The following is an 18,402-nucleotide window of genomic DNA, read 5'->3' as shown; positions in this document are numbered from 1 at the left end:
AACACTCATTAAGAATCGCATGCATCAATATGCACTTCGCATCTCTCGTTATTTGGTTCTCCTGGATCTCTTTCATATGATAAAAGTTCACAGCAACTTGACTTGGAAAAGACAATTGCGTTCCTTTGCATTGTTCCAATTCAATCTACATTTCAATGTAGTTTAGGCAACAGACTCAAATTATTCTTTGAGATTTTATTATAGCGTCGATGCATACAAACAGACCATTGGACAGTTGTGATCAACCAAAGATAGCAAAATTGAAATTGTTGATAACAGCGACGAGAGTGGAATTCGAACCCACGCGTGCAGAACACAATAGATTAGCAGTCCATCGCCTTAACCTCTCGGCCACCTCGTCACATAAGCCAGGAACACATTTGACATTATGAATAAGTGAATTGCGTAAATTATGCTGAGCAGCAGATATTTCTGCTTGGTATCAGTGAAATGATAAATAGTACAGGACGGTTCCAACCTCTGAGTTGTGGGGCAAACACACTCCCACTGTGACTCTCTGCTCACAGTGATCTGAACAAAAATGATGAAATGACGATGTAACAAGGTCTGTCGATTTCTGTGAAGATTTGAAGTCAACGGACTGAAGAGCCCATGACAGCAGGACGTGTAACGTTGTCTGTGAGGAATTGTTTTCCCGACTGGAGGAGAGTGCATAGTGCTCAATGTCATTATTCAGAACACCTTTCTTCCACTCAGATATTTTTGACACGCACCTGTGTACACAACAGACAATTTCAAAATCTTAAATAAGGCTAAACTGACATTTGAATTCAACAATGCAAAAACCTTGATCTGTGTCATTTTCCTGGCTGTGTGACACCAAGTCACTGTATGATCACAGCAACACAGTGAGCAAGTGTCAGGAGAAAGATGAGTGCAGTGCCAGCGCGAATGCTGGGAGCAGCAGTTGACACACTGGCAAGTGCATTCCCCTGAACAGGAAAACTTCCCAAACAGTGAACTGCGGTGGAAGAATTCAGAGGGGGTTTACACTTTGGAATTTGATGCCAGAGACACAATGGAGATCTGTTATTGAGTCTGTTCAAGATGAAGGTTTTAAGATTTCTACTGATGAGAAACAAAATAAAAGGCTCATGGGCTAGTGAATGCAAAAGTTGAAGTTGTACATTTTTACATCTATGCAATGAGTAGCTCACCACTTGCCTAACACGGGGTCAGAACCACTGGTGAAGATGATCGTATGATCGCAGTGACCAGCCATGGAATGAGAGAAACTCGGTTTACCGAGTTCATGTACGACCAGGAATGTGGAGGTAAGCATTAATGTCTTGCTCCAATGCTGAAGGTGATCAGTGCACGGTATCTCTGTGCCAGTACAGTGGGCTGCGCTCTGCCGAAATTTTACGTTTGAGCCTCACATGGAGCAGCTTCAATTTGTCATGGTGAGGGATACGGATAGAAGCTGATATTGAGCAATGTCACGTTTATGGGAAAGTACCAGTTTTTATGGATTGAGAAACGACCTTTTCAGGATACTGACAGCTTGATCAACAAACATATTGCAAATATTTAAAACGTGAAGAGACATGTGTGGAGGGAGAGCCGAAGGTGAATTTTCAGCAGACGGATGAAGTTTCCCATGTGCACTGCGTTAAATTCCAGGAAAATAGATGGTGATCTGTTTTCATGTTATGCAGTTTGTTGCAAACTCGCAATGGCCATTGTAATAATAATAATAAAAAAAGACTGATCGCATAGGACCGTCTGAATATTGTATTCACTTTTAGTCTGAGCATCTTTCAGCTGGAATGGTGTGCTGCAGACAGTACAGAGGGTTAAAAATACAAAAAAGACAGAGTAGACTTGGTGGTGGATATAAGAAAGCGTGAAATACACCTAACGTCATGTGAATGTGGTCAAATCTTTAAAGTAGGTGTTGCGTCTCCAAGTGACGAATCAATTGCCACTCATTAGGATGTAACTTCTGTCTGCAGTTATTTTACGACTTCAGCCCCATTTACAATGCTTCACCTTGAATAATTGCTATATCTTTCAAATCCAGGAACTTTTTATACTGAATTGTATTCAGCTGAACGTGTTCATGAAATGTCTTTGTGTCTGAAAACAACCAAATCGAAATTAATCCAGACCCACACTTTTCCTTTCTTTCAATGGTAAATTCCCTCCTTGTATGTGTGTTCGTGTGTTTTTTAAAACACGATGAAGTCATAAATCTACGTTTTATTTCCAGAAAGTCATTCAGGAATTCAGCAACTTTATTGAGTGGAAGAAACTCTCATTCTTAATCATTCACTGATGGTTTTGAAGCTCCACCTAAAGTTGTTGATGCACTCGAGAGACGGAATTTCCCCAATTTAGTGACTTCAAACCACACGTTATGAAAAAATCTATTTTGTTTACTTTTAAACTTGAGTGTTTCTGGTCCAGCATTTCCACATGTCGTGAATAAACTCCTTCATTCTGTCAATAATGTGGATGAAATCATTTCTATCCTTTCGGATGTTTTTATGTCTCAGTGAACTCCGTCCCTGGGCTTCCTAATATCTTGCTACTCAGTAAGCAGCATCTGTGCCCTTGCTAACCTCTTCACATGTCTTTGTTGGAGAATAAGGACAAGGATTACACACAATGCTCCCACTGAGGGTGACCTAAAGATTTCACATTTACAAGATGAACTATTTGCTTTAAATTTGATTTCTCTAAATCTCCATGATCTGAGTGAGTGTCAGCTATTCCTAAAGGTAACTGAAGTTCAAATACATCACAGTAGGGCTCGAGTCATTCCAGTGCAGACTGGTTCTGGACAGCAAATATCATTACCAAAAGCCACCGTGGGTCTGAAATCAACAATTTGCACATAGAAATTGTCGTAGCTATTGTGTATCATATTTCCGTGTTCTTGCCCACTTTGTTCATCACTTCATGTGTCCTTGTATTGAGTTCCACTGAATGATTAATTTGTGAATGTAGGCATTCCCTTCACCTCTTATTCGAAACTCCATGGAGCATTGAATAATTGTATTCAGATGCTTCCAGAGCACAGTCCTGCCATGACTGGAATGAATCAGTGAACATTCCGCACGTATCCTCGCAGGCAAGGAATTCCTCCTACAGTTTATGAGATCATTACAGCACTGAAACCCATGTGTGCATTCATTTAACCTAAAACTGATGCTGCAAAACTTTGAGACTAAGATTTTTCATTCTGCTTGTTTTGCTTGTCCTGAAAGTTACATTTCACATTGTGGTATGTTTGTGAATGCTAGCATTTTCTGAATCTTGAGCAATGACACTTACATTTTGCCAGAATACTATCTTTCACTGTTCTCTCTTTCCCTTGTGGTTCCCCATTTAATATACTGTATTTTTGCAGTATATCTTACTTTTTCAACAAGTCAAACAATCTCGCTCCTGATTACCAAACCAAGAGAATGCCATAATTTTGTTAATTTATATGCAGTGCAGCTGTAGGGCGCAGTGATCAAGTGGAAAGGCATTGGTCACGTGAACCAAGTAGCAGTAGCGGGCTTTTGAAATCTGGCTATTCTATCGCAGTCATATTCAAAATATTCAACATAATCTTTAGCCAAATCATATTGGTAGAAAATAAGAAAAAAAAATGAAAGAACCGCCGATGTCGAAAATCAAACAAATACAGAAGTTGCTGGAAAAGTTCAGATCTGTGGAGGAACGGACCAATGGATCAGAAACTGGATTCGTGATGGAAGAGCACAGCAATTCAAGCAGCATCCAAGGAGCAGTAAAATCAACGTTTCGGGCAAAAGCCCTTCATCAGGGATAAAAGCAGAGAGCCTGAAGATTGGAGAGATAAGCTAGAGGAGGGTGGGGATTGGGAGAAAGTAGCATAGAGTACAATAGGGAGTGGGGGAGGGGATGAAGGTGATTGGTCGGGGAGCGGGGAGGGTGGAGTTAATAGGTGGAAAAGAAGATAGGCAGGTAGGTCAAGTCAGGACAAGTCACGGGGACAGTGCTGAGCTGGAGGTTTGGGACTGGGGTGAGGTGGGGGAAGGGGAAATGTGGAAATTGTTGAAGTCCACATTGATGCTCTGGGGTTGAAGTGTTCCGAGGCGGAAGATGTGGCGTTCTTTCTCCAGGCGTCTGGTGGTGAGGGAGCGGCGGTGAAGGGGGACCAGGACCTCCATGTCCTCGGCAGAGTGGGAGGGAGAGTTGAAATGTTGGGCCACAGGGCGGTGGGTTGATTGGTGTGGGTGTCCCGGAGCTGTTCCCTAAAGCGTTCTGCTAGGAGGCGACCAGTCTCCTCTACGTAGAGGAGACTGCAACGGGACCAACGGATACAATAAATGATATTAGTGGATGTGCAGGTAAAACTTTGATGGATGTGGAAGGCTCCTTTTGGGCCTTGGATAGAGGTGAGGGAGGATGTCTAGGCGCAGGTTTTGCAGTTCCTGCGGTGGCAGGGCAAGCTGCCAGGATGGGAGCGTGGGTTGTAGGGGGGCGTTGACCTGACCAGGTTGTCACGAAGTGAACGGTCTTTGCGGAAGGCAGAAAGCCAACCTGTCACGTGACCAACACGTACCTTGGGAACTTTAACTCAACTGCTCTACGTTTGCTGTGATTATTAGATTCCCTACAGTATGGAAACAGACCTTTCGGACCCAAAAGTCCACACCAACCCTCCGAAGAGTAACCCAACCAGACAAATTTCCCCTCTGACAAATGCACTATGGGAATTTAGAATGACCAACTCAACTGACCTGCACAATCTTTAGAGTGTGGGAGGAAACTGGAACACCCAGAGAAAACCCACGCAGACACGGGGAGAATGTGCAAACTCGACACAGACAGTCCACCGAGGCTGGAATTGAACTTTGAACCCCGTTGAGGCAGCAGTACTAACCACTGAACCACAACACTGTGGGATCTTTGGTGGTGATGTGCTGCCCCACTGGTACCTCAGTCACTCAACCTACTTCATTTCCCTGATCCGTCTGGTTCTGAAATTAAAGCTAATGCAGACAAGGTGAAACTGACATGAGCATGTGATTATTGAAGCATCAGGTTCACGAAAAGGATACAAAAGGGACACAAAAAATGTGAAAAAATAGACGACATTGAAAAATGGGTTTCCGTTTGTTCCTGCGTTGTTTACAGACAATGTTACCTTGCCGCTGTCGCAGGGCTTTTCCTTCAATCAGCTTCAATCCGCACAGAATTCGAATCAATGAAACTTCGCCAACTTCCTTCTGAAAGTTTATACAGATAACATGAAACATTTTGCGTTCATTAATAATCTTCACCATTCCTACATCCAAGAACATGTTGCACAGTTTGCATGAATGTTGAAGATGTAAGAATGTTATGCAATAATAAAAATTCGATTACAGTTTAAATCGTCAAGTAGGTAGATTGCACAGAAAGTCTCAGCATGTCAGAAATTCATGTGACCAGAACTGCAGCCCAGCAGATTTGATACCTGTCCCTGAATCCCAATATCCACACGTTTGCTTGCTCCATGTACCCAGTTGGAAACCTGTGTGAAGGAGCATGTAGTCTGACAGAGCGCCTGAGAGAGTGCATCACTATCTGATTTAAATCAGCAATAGGAGCTGTCTGTTTTGGCTGTGAGAGCGGTAGTGTAAAGGGGAGGACTTTGATATTCCGTAGTGTCGATTCACATTGCTCTCATCATGTTAATTTTGAAAACACTCTGTAAGAAACAGCACAGAAAAAGATTAACAGGAGGAGGCTATTCCAAACACCTGTACTACCCGCCGTTTGATATCATCATGGCTGTCTAAACACGTCAATGTCTTTCCACAGCTCATCCACAACAACCTGTCACATAACGGGATAAAGACACTTAAGCAATCGAACATTACTGTGCAACTTTGGGAGGGAAATGTGTTTCGAGACAGTGGGTTTCTGCACGGAATTTGCAGGTTTTGCGGGTGAGCATCTGATTCTGGTCTGAACATGATTCCGTAAAAACTCACAACCAAGAAGCTATGGAATTTCCTCTGGTCAGTTGCAGGGACGAGAACTCCAGCGACAGGAATTGGCGATGAATCAGCACAACAATCAATGATTCAGCTGAAAACTGAACTAAACTCCAATTCTGATGCGGTTCAAACTCACAAACTTTGAATAGCAAAATTACCAAATTTGTAGAAATCTAACACACTTTTCATTGCTCCACAGAGCTGCACTCGCTACAATTTTACTGCACCCAAAGTTTTGGTTGTCGTGGAGAAAATGTCAACAATCACCAGGAGATGCGGAGAGTTTTTCAATGAGTATATCTTTTATTTACAAACAAAAACAGTGACATTCAGAAAACAAATTCTTGAATCCCCCGAAACTTAAGGTTCTTGACATAGAGTCATAGAGTCATTGAGATATGCAGTATGGAAACAGAACCTGTGGTTCAACTTGTCCATACCGACCAGATCTCCCAACCCAATCTAATCCACCTGCCAGCAACTGGCCCATATTCCTCCAAACCCTTCCTATTCACAAGCCTCTTGAATGTTACAATTGTGCCAGCCTCCACCACCACATCATCTCGCAACTCATTCCATTCACGTACCACATTCTGGGTGAAAAAGTTGCCCCTTAGGTGTCTTTTTTATCTTTCCCCTCTCAAACTAAACCTATGTACTCTAGTTATGAATTCCCCGAACCAGGTAAAGGACTTTGTCTATTTATGATATCCAAGCTCCTCATAATTTTGTAAACCTCTATAAGGTCACCCCTCAGCCTTCGAATCTCCAGGGAAAACAGCCCCAGTCTGTTCAGCCTCTTCCTATAGCTCAAATCCTCCAACCCTGGAAACATTCTTGTAAATCTTTCTGAACCCTTCCAAGTTTCATAACCTCTTTCCGGTAGGAAGGAGACCAGAATTGCACCCAATATTCAAATAGTGGCCTAACCAATGTACTGTACAGCCGGAACATGGCCTCCCAACTCCTGTACTCAACACTCTGACCAAAAAAGGAAAGCATACCAAACTCCTTCTTCACTAACTTATCTACCTGCGACTCCACTTACAAGGAGCTTTGAACCTGCACTCCAAGGTCTCTTTGTTCAGCCACACTGCCTCGGACCTTTCCATTCGGTATATAAGTCCTGCTAAGATTTGTCTTCCCAAAGTGCAGCACGTCGCATGTATCTGAATTAAACTCCATCACTTTATACCTTGTATTTAATCGTGTTTTTTAGCTTATCAGAATGCCCAACTGTCTTAGTCAGAATTACCTCACTCCAGCTATACAATAAACCAATGGTGTTAGTTCCCATTGTTGTTCTACTTCTGCCACCATGGTTTTTCATAATTCTACTTAATATTATTCTACTGTCACTACTAGGTATTCTACTGCCACCTGTGCTACAATGAGCTTCCATCCCAGACTAACCTGTCATGATTAGATATTTAGCTACCCCATCTATCACAATGTTTTCCTGTTCCAAGCTGACTCTACTAACTACTGATTAGATACTTAGTGTCATATATTTCCGTCTACAAGCGTCTCAAGCAGGCTGACTGTACTATCAATTATTTATTTAAAGTCATGTCCTAAGTATGTATTATCACGACTTGTCCCAAACTGCAATGATGATATTGAGTCGGCAAGGGTGACTTTACTAATTGCTTTTATCTCCGTCTGCCATTGTAACCTTTCAGCCCAGTCTGACTCTGCTATTTGGTGTAGGAGCATTCCACTATTCTTTTCCTATCCTGCCACACTGGCCCCATCCTGCCCCAGTGACCCTGTGACGAATGTAGCATTCCGCAGACCCCTTGTAACAGATCGCCAGTAGTTTCCATGTCTTTACCCTTCCCATGCTTTCATGCTCTGTATTTTCTGTACAGTGTTCGGTTCTTTCATCAGACATCTGTATAACTTCACCCCACTTTCCAGTACCTGGGACTTATACATGTGTGCTCTAACTTCTCAAGTATTCGGTAAATACTCCTGACGCATAGTTTTACCACACGTTCAAAAGTGAATTCCAAATAAACAATATTCCCAGAGTGAAAACATTCTTCCGATCTCTCCTCTGACCATCCTCTTACTTGCATTTGACGGAGATCCCTGGTTGTTAACTCTTCCTATTAGAGGTTTATTCCCATCACACCTATCTATCCCCTTAATGTGCACCTTAATCACTTCCTCACTCAGCCTTCTCCGCTCTCAAATAACGAGCCTGAGCTGAGATCGTCTATCTCCGACATGGCGATAGTGTCATGCTGGAAGAGAACAGCAGGTCAGGCAGCATCCGAGGAGCGGGAGAATCGGCGTTTCTGGCATAAGTCTTTCATCAGGACTGAGTCTGGTGGGTGGGGGCTGAGAAATAAATGGGTGGGTGTTAGGGTTGGGTGCAAGGTAGCTGGGAAAGCGAATGGTGGGTCGAGTCGCGGGAGGAGGTGATATGTCAGAGGGGAAGAGATGTATGGGTCTGGAGGGTGATGCTGAGTTGGATGCTTCAGACTCTAATAATGTGAGGGGGGGGAGAGGGAAATGAGGAAGCCGTTGAAATCCGCAATTATCCCGTGTGGTTGCAGGGTGCCAAGGCAGAATATGAGGGGGTTCATCTTCCAGGCGTCAGGTGGTAATGGTTTGTTGGTGGCTTATCCCTGATACATCGATTGTCCTGCTCTGCACTTCACATGACAGGAGAGATGTGAAAAACAAAGACTAAAAAAAGGACAAAGACTTATAGATACAGAGTTAATGGAATAGCCACAGTGCATACAGAAACCATTGGCCAGTTGTGCCTGCACTGTGCCGTGGAAGAGATTCACACTCCCCCACTCAATCTTTATAAATCGCATTTATGATCCACCTACAAAAATAGAAATTGTTCCAAAAGCTCAGCGAGTCAGGCAGTATCAGTGTAGAGAAATCAGAGTTAACATTGCAAATTAAAAACAGTTCCGAAGAAGGGTCTGTTGACCCGAAATGGTCATTCTGTTCTCCTCGAGCTGAAATTCTGACTTTTGTCTCTGACTTACAACACTTACAGTCCATTCAGATTTTGTTTGCCATTGACCTGAATTGCACACCTTTGCACTGTGGGAAGTAATCGAAGCAGCCAGAGGAAACTCACAAGGGAGAGAGAGAGAGAGAGAGAGAGAGAGAGCATGAGTGTGCAAATTCCACACAGTCAGTCACACAAGTCTGGAATAGAATGAGGGTTTCTGGCGTGGAAAGGTTCAGTTCAAGCATACGTCCTGGAAGCGAATTGAACCGGATCTCGCGCAGCGACAGGCGGTAGTACTATCTAGGAATTTTATGTAAAAAGAAGCCTATTTGGTATGACTGGAAATTAACATTCGCTTAACTATCCGAACACTTTTTTAAATCACTTGGCCTATAATCTCATCTGTGTTGACATCACAAAATTCACATCTGAATACTTCTGAAAGTTATGAGGATTTCTGCCTCTCCAACTTTTGCATGCACTGATTTCCAGAATTCAACTATCCGCTGTTTTAAAACATTTGTCTTTGCGTTCACTCAAATATTTCCTCTTCTATCCTTAAGTCTATGCCACCCTCCCCTCCCCCGTGATCGATCTCACCACAAAGAGAGTCTACACCATCCATAGTTCTGATTATTTTGTACATCTCAAACATGTCTCCTCTCAATTTCTTCTGCTGTCAGAAAAACATCTCCAGATTATCGTATTTTTCTTCAAATCTGTCCTGCATCATTTCCAGTGCTATCATATCCGTGGTATCATGCGAATTACAGAACTGCACACAATAGACGAGATAGATCCAAATGAGCAAGTGAACTACATGATGTAGAATTCCACAGAAAGAGGTACTTTAAATATTTTTTTCTTTTCCTCACTGCTACCTGTGTCCTTTTCCTGAGCCTGATGTTCCAATAATCTATGGTCCATGTTGTAAAAGCTGCTACATGAGAAATGATCTCACAACCACGGTATCGAAATGGAATGATTGGTTTGAAAGTGAGGACGTGGTTCTTCTATGATGGTACAGAGGCGCATGAAATGCCAAAGCCGGGAGTGCTCCTGGTCAAAGGCGGGGCGGAAGGGCATATTTGTCTCCGTGTATTAGATTATTAAGATACAATAGCAGCATTAACCCGCACTGCAGATTGGCTCAGCAGACGCATGCTGGAGCCTTAAGCAAGAGGTCGATTAATTGAAAGCATTCTCTGAAATTTTCCTTAACAATGCGCTGTTTTCTTACTTTGACAGTAAGAGCTGTTTTTGGTCACATCGACTCCACATCAGCCTCTTGCTCCCAGTAAACACTCCAATCCAGCATACATCACTTTCATTCCGACACAGACACATTTCATATTCTCATTCCCTCTGTGATAATTGGAATTGACAATGTCATTCTCTGAGATGTAGCAATGTAGCATGAAGTTCGTAGTGTAGTGAACAAAGAAGAACAAAGAACACAGTAAACTTACAGCCCAAGAATAGACCCTTTAGACGCCGAAGCCTGAGCTGATCCACTGTCTAAACCTATTACCCAATTCCAAACCATCTGTATCCTTTTGCACTCCACGTACTCATGCATCTGTCCAGACGCACCTGAAATGAATCTACCGTGCTTGCCTCTACGACCTCTGCGGGCAAATCTATCCAGGTACCAAGCACCTTCTGTGTAAAATACTTCCAACGTTGCGCTCTCTTAAACTTTTCACCTCTCACCTTGAACGCGTTACATCTCATTATTGAATCCCTCACCTTGGAAAAAAGTTTATCTCTATCCTCCCTGGCTGTACCCTTCATGATTTTGTAGACGTCAATCAGGTCCGCCTCAATATCGTTTTTTTTAGTTAAAACAAACGTAACCTACTTAACCTCTCTTCAGAGCTAGCACCTTCTATACCAGGCAACATCCTCATAAACCTTCCCTGCACTCTTTCATAAACGTGCACATTGTTTTGGTAATTTGGCAACCAGAACAGTACACAGCATTCTAAATGCGGTTGATCCAAAATCTTTTACAAATTTAGCATGACCTGCCAGCTCTTATACTCAATGCCCCGTCCGGTGAAGGCAAGCACGCCATATGCCTTCTTGTCCACTCGATCTGCCTGTGCAGCTACATTCAGGGTACAAAGGACCTGAACTCGCAGATCTCTCTGCTCATCAACTTTACCCAAGGCTCTTCCGTTTACAATATACTTGGCTGGAGAATTCGACTTCCCAAAATGCATTACTTCATATTTGCTTGGATTCAACTCCATCTGCCAATTCTCCACTCAACTCTCCTGTCTATCTATATTATCCTTCATTCTTTGACAGTCCCCTATGATTTCTGCTACTCCACCAATCTTCCTGTCATCTGCAAATGTAATGGCGATATTTGGGCTAGCAACCCTTGGAGAATGGAGCATGGCAGCTGCAGGTAATTAGATTTGATGAATAAAATCTGGAATATAAACCCGCTCAGAGGAAGAGTGACAAAAAGTTTTAATTTGCTGAAAAACCATTCATACAGTTCCCTACAAAAGGGAAATCTGCCGTCCTTCACGAGATCTGCCAATATATGACTCCAGCCGCACAATAGTACGGTTCACCCATAAATTCCCTGTGACTCAGGTCAAGGAGAGTTAAGGATGAACAGCAAGTGCTGTTCAGACTATGATGGTCACACTCCGTGGGAGAATAAGGAAGGATATAAAAAGATGCATGGATGACGGGGATAATTGGGAGTCGTCTCAGCGTGGACTCAAATTCAACTGCTTATCCAATCTAAACAGACACAAGAATACCCACGCCGCAATGAAGTCAGGTCCATGGGGGCGGGGTCTGCAGGAAGGGATTCAATTACCCGTTGAAATGTAAACTCACTTGCTCAGTCACAAAGTGGACAGGTCATTCACCACTCCCATATGTGAGAAAGAATCAGGAGACCAACCTGCAGAGTCACCATCAGGTTTACAAATGACAGCAAGGGTCTGATTCTGCTGTTATTTCAGGTATTCATCCCATCCAAAAATGAAGCATGTTTGGATGCCTTTTTGCAGTGGAGTACCACTGTTTCCCGATGTTGATCAATAATTCAAACTTAGTTGTCGGAGTCATGATTTAGAAGTTGTGTAGTTGACTATGATGAATAATGTCAGGGACCGCAGAGATATAACAATCATGTAGAAAGGGAAAATGGAGAATGTAATTGAATCCAGACCGATGAGTGATAATGAATTTGGGGAGTTGAAACAATAACAGTGAGGATTCTGAGTGGTGTACTGGAACAAAGAGATCTTGGAGTGGACATTCACAGATCTCTGAAGATTGTTGGACAGGGAGATCAGTTGTCGAGAGGGTTTTTGGCTATTTTCTATTGTTGACCAGCGCAAGCGCCAGTTTAGGAAACAACTAAAGGAATGTGTACAAGTCTGGTCAATGCAATAATCATTTTTAAAAAAAGTATGATAAAAGAGGGAGGGCTGAAGTACAACACTTTGCCCATCAAGACCGCTTCACCACTCAATGCATTCACCACTGGTTCCTCTTCATGTCATGCTGGCATGTTCCTTGGAGAGTAATTTGCAAACAGTGACGTTTCAGTGCATCTTCAACCTTGTATTATAGTCGGTAAAGTTTTTGAACATTGAAGGTTCTGTCAATAAAACCTGGATAAGTTACTCCAGTGAATCTTCTCGGTGGTGCACTCTGCTGCAATTATGCTTTAGCAGTTAAGGGAATAAATATTCAGGTATTGAAGAATGTACAGTTAAGTGATGCATTGTCGTGGTGGGTGCCCAGCTCCTTCAGTGGTATTGAAGCTGCACCCACCTAGGCAAATGGAGCGGGTTCTGTTAAACTGCTAATTTGCACGTTGCGGACGATGTAGGCTTCACGGAGACAAGAGTTGAGTTAATAATCAAACAAAGTCGACGGACGGATATGTTATTGTAGTCAACTTCTTTATATGGGCGGGCAGGTTCCATTTCTCCTAAATATTAGCTCCCAGGACGATCACACTGAGGAATTCAGTTACAATGAAGCCATTGAATGTCAATCGAATATGATTAGATCCTCATTTGTCAGAGTTATCATTGCTGCATTTGGTCCTTCTGTGGATCAATCCGATTCCAATCGCTTTCTGATTTCAAGTTCCAATTCCCATCTGCGCCTGAAATTTCAACCCGTTACCTCGCCGAAATTTCTTCACCTGCCTTAATAATATGTAAGGACGCTGTAAGGGACAGCAGAGATTTACAAATGTGTTGCTAACTCTGTACAAAATGGAGCTTCGTGGAATGATTTGTTAGGGTGGGATTATTCTCCTTGAAACAAAGGAGGTGGAGGGGAGCTCTATAATCACATAATAATATTTATAAACGTTCACTATTCACTGGATCTTGACAGGGTCGATACAAGCTGGTGTGAGGAGAGCACCAATGACATGAACACAGAATTAGATATTGTCTATTTAATTCAGAAATGATGAGTAATTTCTTTGCTCAGGGGTCAGAATGTCTGTGGCATTTTTGCGGCACCCACTGCTGAGGTTGAGTTGTTGGGTATTTTCAAACTCTGCCAGATAGTTAATCAGAAAGATGATGGAACTTTGTCGAGGTAAGTAAGCAGAATCGAGTTGAAGATTATCAGATCAACCATAAGTTCATTGAATGTTGTGGCAGTCTCGATGGGCTGAGGGGCATACTTCCATTTTGTTTAAAATTTGGTCTAACGCCTTATTTTATGCATAAGTTCAGAATTGTGAGGGGATGGGCTGAAGTGATAGGAAACGTTTATGAAAAAGATCAGACAGATCAGGAACAAGGCTCATAAACTCAGGAAGAAGAAATGTGCTGTGGCCTGGGTGCAATAAATGACACTGGGCACAGCACAGGTGGCGGTGTCCAGAAGCTGTAATTGCTGAAGAAAGTTGGTAGACGTTATACAGTTGGCAAGTCAGTGATCACGCTGGATGATGGATCGTTGTATGATTAACACACAGCAGAAATTTGTGGAAAAATGAAAGGTTCGTTTCATTGGGGAAGATTTCTGCGGTTCCGATTCCGAGTGCCAGTTTGAAATACTGATCAGATCTTGAGTGAAGTGTTTGGTTAAAATACTCGTGAACAACCCCACTGGATCATGTGCTCCCGATCTCTTGTTATCTGTTTCTCTTTCTTTCGATGTAACTTCACAGAAAGACAAGATGGAATGTGGGGCAGAAAGAAAAATGCGTTCTTTCTTTTTACAGCAATTTAATGCACAATTGAATAGAATGACTGCTCTCGCTCTTCATTTCGACTTTAATGTGGTATCGATTGCTGGTGAATCTCCCGTGCAGTGAAGAGCAAGAAGAAGATTCTCAATCCAGTGTATACCAGAGTGTGAGATGCAAAGAAAAACTGCTGGAGCTGTTTGTGAAGTTAGCAACTAGAGTGTGAATCGAATCTGTGAATGTGGAGCACAACAGTATAATAACCCACCACCATAATCGCTCGGTCTCCTCAGCACATTTTGTAAAGCGGTGACATGTGACCTCATGACGGTTACATGCAGTGAAAGTCTTGGATGAGAAATTTCCAGAGCGGAACCGATTCCACGCCAATGTGTTTCTGCTTTCACCAGAATTATAAAGACTGCAAATTCCAATAAATAGCCATGCTGGTCAGAATGAATAGCTGTCAGTGATACATTCTGAGTCAGAACGATGTCAGAATCAAACAGAGAACAAGACTTTTACGTCATATTCTCATCTTCATTTGACTCGTAATTTCTTCAGTGACTTTCTCTCTCACGTGAAGAAGCAGCCATGGAGAGGGAAATAAAGGCGATGTTGTGGCTCAATGGCCTTTCTCATATGGCTGAACCTGAATTGGATTAAACCGCAAGAAACGCTGTTTGTTCATTTCATTTTAATTTTGCTGCAACCTGACAATGTTCATTGTAATATCGCAAGTGAATTAGATTTATCTCATTGCAACGATTAATGTTGTATTCAAATTTGCTCCGACTTTATTTCAGATTAAGGAGAATACTTCCTAGAAAAGCAGAGGGTTAAAGTGCAGTTTTGTTGCTCGTTACTTTGGCAGATTTCACCGAATATTAAATGGACCAAACATCATGGTGATTGTCCTCACATCTTTAACGCATGTGATTAAAGAACGAAGTCAATCTCCAAGCAACTGGTCACTTCCTATTCATTATGTAATATCTTCCCATCGCAATAAAAAAATCCGCTCAACTCCATTTACAATGCTTTAAGTGGAATATTATGCCAAAGCTTTCAATATTTAGAGTTTTGGAATCGAATCTTATTCAGCTGCACATCTTCACGAAATGTCTTTACATTTAAAGTCAACCAAATTAGACATTGTTTCCCCGCAACTTCCAACCGACTACACCCCACCCCTATCCTTTATCGAGCCACACGCTGTCTCTTCTCCTTGTGAAATTTATTCCTTGTATGTCACCAAATGTGCCTTTTCAAATATTTTGCAAAACAGGTTCCCGGAGTGACAGCGATTCTGTTCTCATCATGTCTTTGTCCTTCAAACGTTTTATCAAAGGTATTGAATGCCTGGCATCTAGATGTTTACTTACTTGAAAGAGGGAATTTTCCACCTATTTACTCTGTCCAAACATTTCATAACCTGAAAAACACCCTTTAATCTTCCTTGGTTCAGGGATAACTGTTCTCAATTTTCCAAGAAGACAAGTGAATAAAATCTCATCCTCAGTACACCCCCATCAGCATCTTCTCTAATGGTTTTACACCCCAGTAAACGTCGTCATTATCAATTCATAGAATCACAGAATCCTACAGTGCAGAAAGAGCAATTCAGTCAATCGAGCCGGTGCGACTCTCTGAAGGCCATGTCACCCAGACCAAGCTTCCTTCCCTATTCCCAAATATTTCACCTGAGGAAGAGTGAGCCCTCCCCCTTATGGTTTCAAATAAACCTGTTGGACTATAACCTGTCGTCCTGTGACTTCTGACATTGTCCCCGCGTGACCCATGGCTAATTCACCTAACTTACTTAATTCACTCCCTGGATACGAGAGGGCAATTCAACTTTGCCAATCAACCTTAACCTCCCTTTGAACAGCAGTGCGAATTATTGATACAATGTTCCATCATAGTGACCAATTGCTGTATCATTTCTTAATGGCTTTATACGCTGGTAACTCGGCCTCATCAAAGCAAATCAACCCAAATTCAATGTATCGAAACGCTACTCTTTCCATTACAATTTCATTCGTGCTGAGGGAAATGTTTCTGCAATTAGATTTGAATGTTTCTACGCTGTTTCTTTCTCACCATCCTGCTTCCAGTAAACACTTCAATCCAGTACAAGTCTGTCAAATGCTTTTCATTCCAACACAGACACAATGTACAGTTTGCTGAAGTCACGTGTTTGTATTTTCACTGACACTCTGCCTCCCTGAGAGCTGCAGCCCTTCCCTACACTGATTCTTTTTACAGCACTGTCCTTCCTGTGACATGCACCATCTAGAATGGAAGGACAGGTATCAATGCCCGAACTTGGGAATGGAGTGACATTTTAAAACATTTACACTGTCCCCAGCGGAGAATTGAGCCCGGTGACAGGCGGAGACACTAACCATTATACTACCGAGGACAGGAGTGTAACAGAAGACCCTTCAGCCAACTTTGGCCACACTTGTCAAAAACAACTGCCTAATGTACTGAATTGCATTTCTCAATGCTTATCCCATAGCCTTATATGTCTTGGCATCACAAGTTCACATCTGAATATTTATTCAGGTTATAAGGGTTTCTGCGGATCTGAACAATGCAGGCAGTGTATTCCAAATTCCAACCACCCACTGGCTGTTAAAGGTTTTTGCACAGCTTCTCAAACTATCCTGTCTTTCTCCTTAAATCTCTGGCCCCTGCTGATCGATCCCTCCATCAATGATAAACACGTTCAGTCAAATCTGTCCATACCCTAACTCATTCATGACTTCTCTACATCTCCTTTGCAATGCGACAAACAGTCCACTCTGTCCTGTCTTTCTTCAAAACTGAAACTCTTCATCCCAAACAACATCCTGGTAAATATCTCCTGCAATTTTCTCAGTGTGATGACATCCCTACTATAATGTGACTTGCAAAACTGCACACAACACACTTGCTTGAGCCTAATGAGCATTTGTTTTAAAATTTCTGTATTAGTATGAGCGCGATTCTGGCTAGACAGAATTTATTACCCATTCCGAATTGCCCAGAGGGCATTTGAGACTCAACCATATTGCTATGAGTCTGACGTCACATGCAGGCCAGACCAAGTAAGGATAGCAGATTCCATGCTGAAATGACATCAGTCAACTAGGTGTATATTTTTCAACCATTGTCAATGGAACTATAGTAGTCATTGGATTCTTCATTGCAGATATTTGCTGAATCCAAATTTTACAACCTCGCATGGAGGGAGTCAAGCCGCAGTACCCAGATTATTACCTGGGTCTCTGGACTATCAATCCTATGAAATTATCACAAGATCAACGCAGAAAGCCACAAAAGCTGATCTTTTCCAATAAAATGTCTTTTCACTAAATCTGCCCTGGGTATTTTCCATGAGCCTGACGCTTCAATTGTCTCTGGCCGATGTTAGTAAAAGCTGCTACATGGGGATTGATTTCACAACCGCGGTTTCCAAATGGATCGATTTGTTGGAAGGTCCCAATGGTGGTATTGGGGCACGTTCACCCAACAACAATCACCGCAGCAGCAGCACAGACAGAACGGTATGAACGTGAAAGAGAGTGATAGATTGTGCATTGCCACAGAGAAATGGGAGGAGGGACGGAAAGGAGGTTTAATGATCGTGGGAAGGAGAGAAATCTCCGACAACGGGTGTGTTTGAATCCTGATATATGAAACGCAGAGATGTGAGAGAGCGGAATTTTAAGGTAAAACAATTAATGTCTTAGCATGTATCACAAAAAGGACAACGGAGAGAAGACTTAGTGCCGTGATTTGGTTTCAAATCCAGATTACTGTGGTCACAATGCAAAATACCGACAACCACGATCACAGCAACCACAGAACAGGATGATCGCAAGCAGCAATAAGTATACTAGCAGAGGAAATGTTCGGAAGAACAGCAAATGTACAATATCAGTGCCCAGCGAACAGTGACAGGTATGTGGGAACTGAGAATGAGCTGAATCTTTCAGTTCGATGTCCTCAGAGGCTGTGGAGATCCCTTGAAAGAGAATGTTGAAAAATGAGATTGATCGATTTCGACAAAAAATCAATGACTTGGGGGACACTACAGGTATTGTTGAAATGTATGCTTCAATAGCATTTTAGCTTAACATCGGCACAGCCGCCCAGATCCAACCGGAAATGGGGATGGGAATGAGTGCGCAGAGTTCCTCTCTGGCGACAGTGATGCAATAGGTGAGCGTCCTGTTCTTCTTTGACGGTAT

At 42.5% G+C, this 18,402-nt stretch overlaps 1 non-coding gene across 1 annotated transcript; it reads right to left on the bottom strand.

Annotated features, from left to right (window-relative positions):
- Positions 1–279: 279 nt before the first annotated feature.
- On the bottom strand, positions 280–361 carry trnas-gcu (transfer RNA serine (anticodon GCU)). The gene has a single exon. It is a non-coding gene; the product is annotated as a tRNA-Ser (tRNA).
- Positions 362–18,402: the final 18,041 nt, after the last annotated feature.

This window comes from Chiloscyllium plagiosum, unplaced genomic scaffold, assembly GCF_037043375.1.
Source record: "Chiloscyllium plagiosum isolate Xiang-an unplaced genomic scaffold, Cpla_swu_hap1 HiC_scaffold_37, whole genome shotgun sequence".
In the NCBI taxonomy this organism is placed as follows: domain Eukaryota; kingdom Metazoa; phylum Chordata; class Chondrichthyes; order Orectolobiformes; family Hemiscylliidae; genus Chiloscyllium; species Chiloscyllium plagiosum.
Note: the sequence above shows the minus strand (reverse complement) of the source record. Positions and strands in the feature narration are given on the sequence as shown.